Below are 8,590 nucleotides of genomic sequence, written 5' to 3' on the forward strand. Positions count from 1 at the left end.
CCAACATCTAAGGTGGTAAACACCCTCAAGGTATACTCTGCAGGTTCAGAGAGTGGTGACAAAAGATACAACCTCAATAGTCTGTTTTAAGATGCCTTGAGGTTTTTTAAAAAAAGAAATAGGCATTTAAGAAATTTAAATTTATATGAGGTCAGGTGGTTGTGACTTGGGAAAAACAGCTTTGTAGGCCAAATTAGGATCTCTGCCAGGCCTAATGAAACTAGTGGGATGAAAGTCCATCACTGATTCAGTGCTGCTTATCCTGTTTTACTATAATCTACCCATCTTAATTTAATGTGTCCATCAAGGCCTTTTATGCACACAGGTGAGCAGGGGCTGTCTCATTTTCTTGAATATTGGGAAAGCTCTGCATTTCCTGACTCATTGAAAAGTATGGAGGAAGGTGAAGAGATACCAAAAGAGGATAAAATACTTTTTTTATGTATGCAACGATGGCAGTGAGAATGCTACTACCCCAGAGATGGAAGGAAGGAAGGAGTACCAACAAGAGAATAATGGCAGACTAAACTGATACAGTATGCAGAGATGGCAAAACTGATGGAGAAGATCAGAAACCAGGAAGATCAAGTATTTTTAAAAGACTGGGGTAAATTCTTAATTTATTTAAAAGACCACTGTAAAGAGTTAAAATCATTGGCAGGGGTGTAATGACACTTCTAATGTGGAATTACAGGTAGGTATGGTGACTATAGATATTTAGCAGATGGATAAAGGAAAAAGATGCAGAAAACCTTACTTTGAATATGGAACCCATGAAGGGAGGGAAGGTTCAATAGAACCTTTTATTTCAATGTTTGAAATGGTTAAAGTTAAAATGTATAAAATCTTGTAAAACCAATAAAAAAATTTTTTATTAAAAAGAGAGAAAAGTATGGAGGAAGACACTCTTGCAGCAAAGTTTCCATGTAGGTTCTGGTCAATTGATGCAGAGATGTTTTAATGTTTTCAGCTACTTGTTCAAAATCTGAAAACATTTCTTTGCATTTGAATGATTATCTTATAAATATAAACTATGATAATCAAATACAACTCATTAGATTGGGGTAAGTCTGGTCCTTTAGCATAGGAAGCAGATAACAAAGTGTAGTTTACAACCTACATACAGTAAAACTATAAGATCTGAGCAGGGGTTGGGGGGAATAATCACAAAGGGGGCTTTGGAGGAATATTTTGTTATTAATAGTGTGCTATAAAGTTTTTAGCAGTGTGGTGAATAACTGTTTCCTCCTAATTTCTAGTCTGAATAGTGTTAAAGCACAGAACACAGGGAAGGATTTAACTGAGGAGAAAAATGCAGTGGCCATTTTTTTAATGGATTTCCATGACAGAACTACATTTTGAACCACAAATCAATTTGATAAAAAATATATAATGGAAATCAGTTTTAAACAATGGCCATGACGCTAAAGATTAGCAAATCCATGCTGAGATGCTTCCTGATTTTGGCTGGAGCAGAGGCAGAGGACAAATATAGCACAATCTTCTGTTTCTGATGCAACCGACAGCACAAAATACTATAAATCATGCAAAAACAACTGTCCTGATGTTTTTCTGCTGTTTCCTGGCTAGAGGGGAAAGGGTTCGAACTTATCTGATTATTTTGAAATCTGACACGCATATCAGCATGCCATAAATATAGAAAGCCAAATATAAAACTTCAGTATGCAGTAACTATTTGTTCCTTTCCAGATTTTCCCAATTCTAAATAATAGTAGAATGAACCTTTGTGTAAGGATAGAGTAGTAGATCTCAGTGGTAAAGCACATGTTTTGCATGCATGTCGTAAGAACATGACACGAACTCCACTGAATCAAACTGAAGGCCCCTCTAGATCAATATCCCGTTCTCCCAGTGTAAACCAGATGGCTATTGGAAGCCTTGCAAGATGGACCTGAGTGCAACAGCACCCTCCCCAATTGTGATTCCCAACAACTGCTCTGCAGAGGTGTACTGCTTGTGACAGTGAGGTTAGCCACTGGCACCTCCTGTTTAAAGGTTCTCACATGGTATGATAAAAGGAAAGAACCTTTCCCTGGAGAGCTGCTGCCAGTCAGAATGGGCATCACTGGCTGGCTGGATCAACGTTCTGACAGCATAAAGCTTCGTGAATTCAGCTCAGGACACAACTATGCATTCTGAGAGTAGCACGTTAAGAGAATCCTTCTTGCCATCTCTCCTCTGTAAAGCACACTGGGAGTGGTGGTGATTTAAATAGAAGAAGGGTGGGTGCTATTTGCTTTGCAACTCACCTTACACACATTTAGGGTAACTTTGCCTGTGTACATGGCTTTGCTTTACTCAATAACGTGCAATCAATTTTTGTAAAGGTTGAATGTATTGCTCATGATATGGTTTTTAAACTGAGGCACCACTCACCACACAGATACATTTTTATGCGAGTTTGCAATATATAAATAAAATAATAATTTGAGATGATGAATTAACAGCGTGAGAAGATCCCAAGGAGTGGTGAATGCTATTTTTCAGCAGATCAATGAAGGAAAAGACAGTAGCTTTTCACCTAGGCATTTTCAAAGAGGAGTGGATAGTTTGTAATTAATAATGGTTTTACAATTAATTATTGCTCCTTTAAGATATTCAAACCATTTTATGTTTTATTCCGCACCACATCAAAATTATTTAAGAACAGACAGGATTCTGATGACTTTAAATGACAAAAGATAATACAGAAATAGAAATTCAGTCTGTGTCTGATCATATAAAGATTTTAGTGATGTCAACCTTTCATTGTCATTTCACATCAAGGCACTGGAGAGCGGAGTAATCTTGTTTACTCATAAGTAACAAGACTGTTTCTCACTAGTTAAATGTACATAGGATTACAAACAAGTAAGATGGCATTTTTTCACAATAGCAGAAATAATTCAGATAACAAAATCCTGGGAGGAAATTTTAAACATTCTAGAAGTCAGCAGGAATAAAATTAGGATAGGTAATAATGATAATCTGTGGTTCCAATATTTTCCATCCAGGATGAACAAAAGGAATGAGACTTTTAAGATTAGTGTGAGAACATTTTTAATAAACTAATATGAATTAGTCAATATGAATGTGACAAAAACATACTGTCTCTTAATAGATCTAAAAACCAAATTAGGAAATTATCTGGGAAAAGTCACTGGGAAGGTAACAACAGAGAATGAACAGAACTGGTTTTGCGTTTCTTTGTTTTTTACTATGCCCAGCAGCATTTCCTATTATTAGTTTCAAGAAACTCTGGTCAGGTAATGGAATTTTACTATTTTACAGTGAAATAAAGATGGCCAGGATGATTGTTGGCATTGTAATAACCTGAGATTATGCATGGTGAATATGCCTAAAGAGAGATTTGAGTGACAAACATTTATGCTATTCAGATAATGATAAATTACATTTCATTTAAACATCAATGTTTTGTGGGTAAATGGTAACTCATTTAGTATTGGGCACAAAATCTGATTCTAGAATCTTTTCAAAAGAGCAAAATCTTAGCGACTTTGAAATGGTGAACAATTGACTCACAACTAGGGAATGATGAGGTAAGATCTGGAAAACTAAAGAGATGATCAAATTAGTATTGTACATTTGCAGGATAAAGGAAAAATACAGGAAGTCTTGAAATATGCTGGTTATTACTGTTAACTACTGCAGGTAGTGATATCTTCAAGTCTCTTGTTTAAACTCTTCATTCAGGTTCTTAAGTGCAGCTGGAGAAAAACTTGTGCAGTATGGTTAACTTATTATAGAAATCCTAGCTAGTGGTAGCAGAGCTGCAGAGGGGAAGGTGGTGTGGTGAGGGTCAATCACGTGCCTTTTACTGGTGATTTTTATCCTGCAGAAACCAAGTTGTTCTAAGAAATTTATGGCAGAAATTATAGTACAGTAGGCCGTCCTTGAAAATTGCTTTGTAAATTGTGCAGAATCGAGTGACTTACCTGTTGGTCGGAATGAATCACCAAGAAAGTGTTCCTTCTGAGCTTATGTTAAGTATTTGTATTTGCAGATCTCCAACTGTCCTGGAATAATACAAGCTATTGAGATTAACCTATAACCCCTTGTACACTAAAGTGACTACCTCCTTCCCTATCATGACTTAAAATAACAATGAGCACCCTTTAGCTTAGCCATTTGTGTAGCCTATGTATAAGAAAGGCACCCAGTGAAACATTATTAGTGGCTAATCCACAATTGTTGGAACAATCCCTTAGGTAGATTTTCTTCTGAAATTTATTTTATTTTTGTCAGCTTTGGGGTCATTTTAAAGGAATTAAAAATTAGCAGGGTTTTATCTTAATATCCTAGATTTGTAAACAATGATAGAAAACAAAAAACTTATTTATTTTTAAAAAATTGACCTGTCTTTAAATCTAAATTGGGCTCACAAGGTGGCTTAAAGCAGAAAATATGAAGCATTTAATTTCTATATGTAAAATACAGGATACATGCAAGTAAACATGCATAAGGCTGCATCGGCAACTATTTAACATATATTTATAACATTTCTTCCATTAAGAAATTGTCAAAATAATACACAAGATTTACAGTACAATCCTATACATGTTTACTCAAAAGCATTCCCCACGGAGTGCAACAGAACTTATGCATGGGTGAGCCTTAAAGACATATCTCAGGTCTTGTCTAATTCCACTTATACAAATTGACAAACTAGAAGGTATGCTGTACAGTACAGCATCTCTTAATGAGGCATAGCTTTCCTGTATTAAATGACCTCCTTCCTAAAGAGTTTTATAAGAGCACTGCTCTGGGCTGCTGCCCCACTTCTTGGGAAGCTGGTGTTTTATGTATTGATTAGAATGTTTACATCTTTACAGTTATTAACAATTCTGTATATTTTAAAAGTTGTCTGTATATCACTTAGAGACTGTCCTGTGTTGAGTAACTAACAAAACAAATAAATGGAGGTGAAGGTAACTGGAAGTTGTGCTTTCCTGAATCAGACCAAGGTCTACTAGTCCAACATGCTATTCAAAAATTCTAGCATCTATTAAGTTGCTGATTGGCCAGGAATGACAAATATAAAGGGATGGTTTCTGCTTTCCTTTAGTACTGTGTTTACTACGGAAAGTTTATTGATGACTGTATACTGGATGCCCATCCATCAGTTGTGAATATACAATACTTTCATTTATGAAGACTTAGTGAAATCAGTTCTCTCCTATTTCACCAACTGGAAATTATATATGACAGTGAAACTGTACTTATTTAGAGCCCATCACCTGCAATAATATGTTCGTCAAAACCCTCAGCCTTCATTTATGGCTTTCCATGTGATGAAACTGATTTTGAAAGTATATCCCAGTTGGTCAGATAGTGAACATACCTTAAAATTGTATTTTCAATTATTTATTTAGCAAAATATTTTAACCACTTAATTGTAGTAAAACCTCCAAATTTTACAATATTAAAATTTTCAATGAAAAAAGTTTTTTAATTACCCCCCTCCCCGTTTTTAGCGGTTCATATTTTATCTGTAAACCACCTTGACTCCCTGACAGGGGAAAATACAGGATATAAATATATAATAACAAGAATCAGTTAACACAATTCAAAACACTTAAATATAATTAGAATTAAAATATTAAGACATGTCAACATCTGTTCGTCTGGAAAGGCTTGTCTAAACAAAATTGCTTTAAGTGAAAGCACTTCCCTGGTGTCAAAGGTGATCTTTCAGTACATATATTGGAAGCCACACACACACACACTATACATCCTATATTACAGATGGGTGTCAGGAACCAATATTTACGAAGCATCTAAATGTCTGGAAACCATCCCTGAGTAAGAGAGGCGCACAGTTTCAAAGGCCATCTCCCCAGTTGCCTTGCCTCCGAAGGTCAGTTGGAGGAGGGTTTCTGAGAAGAAGAATGTTATGGGAGCAAGTGGTTCTTCAGATACCGCATCCCAAGAGTTTTTGAGCGTATAGCTTCAATCCAGCAGCCAGACACAAAGTGGCAGCCAATGCAAATCTTTCAGTATAATCAGGTTAACAACCTGCTGTGTTCTGAAACAGCTGAAGTTTACAGGGAAGTTTAAGGGAAGCCCCATATATAAATTCAACCTAGATGCAGCCAGAGTATTAGTAACTGTGGCAAGGTCATCTCTTTCCAAGAAGCGGTGCAGCTGATAGGCCAAAGTTCATGGAAAGTACTTCATGCTACAAAAGCCCTTTAATTATCCATTAATTTGACCAGAACATCCTTTGGCATCTACAAAGATTCTGAGCCCCCCACCCCACTGTCTCCTTTGACATAAGATGGTGAGGGTGATTACAATTTTCCCCTTTGAAAAGTACATAGGGCAAAAAGACCAAGAGAAGAGTGGGTACATTTTTCCATATTCTCTTTCAGCTCTGCTTCTCAAGGTCACATTAGCTGCACAGCAATGGACTGATAAGAGAGGGTAGGAGAGAAAAAATAATAATCTGGGAGACTGAGGGGAGGAAAACAGAGTGGTGGGGGAGACAGGAAAGATGGGTCCTGTGACTTGTTGGTGGTTTCATTGCTTTCCAATAGATTTGCCCCCCCCCCGCCCCGTGCAATATACCAATGTAAGCTTTAATATTGTTGTGGGCACCCCAATCTGAGCAGTGAGACTCCGAACGTGCTAGCAAATACTTCTGGTGAGCACTGGAGACAGTGGTGACTGTGATACATGGTTGTGTGTGTGTGTGTGTGTGTGTAAATAAAGGCTTACTTTAAGAACAAAGAAAGGACTCACAGTGGTAACAGTCCAACGGCTTTGTTCCCCCATTAGGTATCTAGCACCCTTCCTATAGTCCTGGATTCAGCACAGAGAGCAAGTCAAGTTTGTGTTCCCCAGCTCCATAGAGACCAGACTGAATCCTGTTCTGTTGTTCTCTTACACCCACCAGTCAACATCTCCAGATATGCAATGGCAGAGGAAGGGGGGCAGGGGAGTGGTCCACTCTGGATACTATCCGGGGTGGGGTGCCATCACAGCCGCCTCCCTGACTTGTGCTGCGCACTGCTGGGGCGCGTGCTGCGCACCCCCGTGTCGGGCGCCATGCCCCTGAGAGCGGCGCACCACGCCACCCCAGGCGCCATGCCACACCCCCAGGACACGCGCCATGCCCCCTGGGATGTGCACCAGCTACGCCCCCACCTGTTCTCCGTCCCCGGTGCCAGAGCATGCAGCTCTGGCACTGAAGACATGGTGAAGAATGCCCCCTTCTAGAAGCATCACTAGTTAATTTATTATTTATTGCATTCATATGCCACTTCTTCTCCAATGATTTCAATTTGGTGTATATGGTTCTCTCTCCCCCCCCCCCATTTAATCTCCAAAACAATCCTGTGAGGTATGTTAGACAATGACTGGCTTAAGGTCACCCAGTAACTAGCCACGTGGGGATTTTAACACTGGTCTCTGAGGTCCTAGTCCAGGCTTGCTCAAACTCGGCCCTCCAGATGTTTTTGGGCTACAACTCCCATGATCCCTAGCTAGCAGAACCAGTGTTCAGGGATGATGGGAATTGTAGTCTCAAAACATCTGGAAGGCCAAGTTTGAGGAAGCCTGTCCTAGTGCGACACTCTAACCACTATGCCACACTAGCTTATCATGTCCATGGCACCTGTACTTTGCAAACTCCATAGTCATGCACAGATACACTTAATAGTTTCTGTTAGGGCCAGCCCTTAACAGAGACTGGTTTCACCATGTCAGCAGTTCCTTCTGCTATAGTTTCATATATAAAACCACTGCCCAAGGATGATCTCTGGATCAACACCACAATCCTAAAACAATATGATGGCAGAGTGCCATGTAAAATTATGCAAATTCAAGAATATCCATTTCAGTTTTACTGGATGCAGTTTTTACCCAGACCCTTGGTAAAGCTGTGTGTGTGCATGTGCTCTGTGTCTGTGTGTGTGGGGGGGGGGGGGGAAGAACAGTGAACCAAGGGAGAAGAGAAACAAGCAGACAAGGTGGTGCCTACTACAGCTCTTCCAAACTTCATATTTCCAGAACGTTGGTGAATGAAGTCCTTACATTCCAAAATTAACGACAGGCTTTATAAATGAATGTGGTACAGCATAACACAATGGCTGTGGTATGGCTCAGCAGAAATACAGAGTCAATTCAATTTTCAGGAAAAGCACCACTCCCATTTTCACCAAAGCAATTAAAACCGAGGAAAAATACAATATGCAAATATGAGAAGAAAAAATGACCAAGTATTTTCAAAGGATTTCACAAACGAAACTATACAGTATGGAAACATAATACTTCTTCAACATGCAAGTCTTCACAATACTATTATGAGGTGTGCCAGTACTATGTGCAGCTGGAAAATAAAGAACTAGGGTAAAGACTATTTGCCTTTGGTCTACATTTAAGTCAATTTCAAGAACTCTACAGCAGCTCATAAAAATTCATTGGATGAAATTCTTTCTTACCTGAACATCACAAAAACAAGGCATTACACTAGTAACTGTATCTAAAAGTACTTGGAGACAAAGTTATTATTTCCCAGCTCACTCTCACAAGGACAATTTTCATCCGACAAGAATGTAGCACACAGCTA

At 38.7% G+C, this 8,590-nt stretch overlaps 1 long non-coding RNA gene across 1 annotated transcript; it reads left to right on the plus strand.

The window, feature by feature from the left end:
• The first annotated feature begins 2,617 nt into the window (after nucleotides 1-2,617).
• On the plus strand, nucleotides 2,618-6,718 carry LOC310704703. Its single transcript, XR_014524967.1, has 2 exons — nucleotides 2,618-3,866; nucleotides 3,942-6,718. It is a non-coding gene; the product is annotated as an uncharacterized lncRNA (long non-coding RNA).
• Nucleotides 6,719-8,590: the final 1,872 nt, after the last annotated feature.

Source organism: Podarcis liolepis (assembly GCF_965112155.1).
Source record: "Podarcis liolepis genome assembly, chromosome: 4".
NCBI lineage: Eukaryota > Metazoa > Chordata > Lepidosauria > Squamata > Lacertidae > Podarcis > Podarcis liolepis.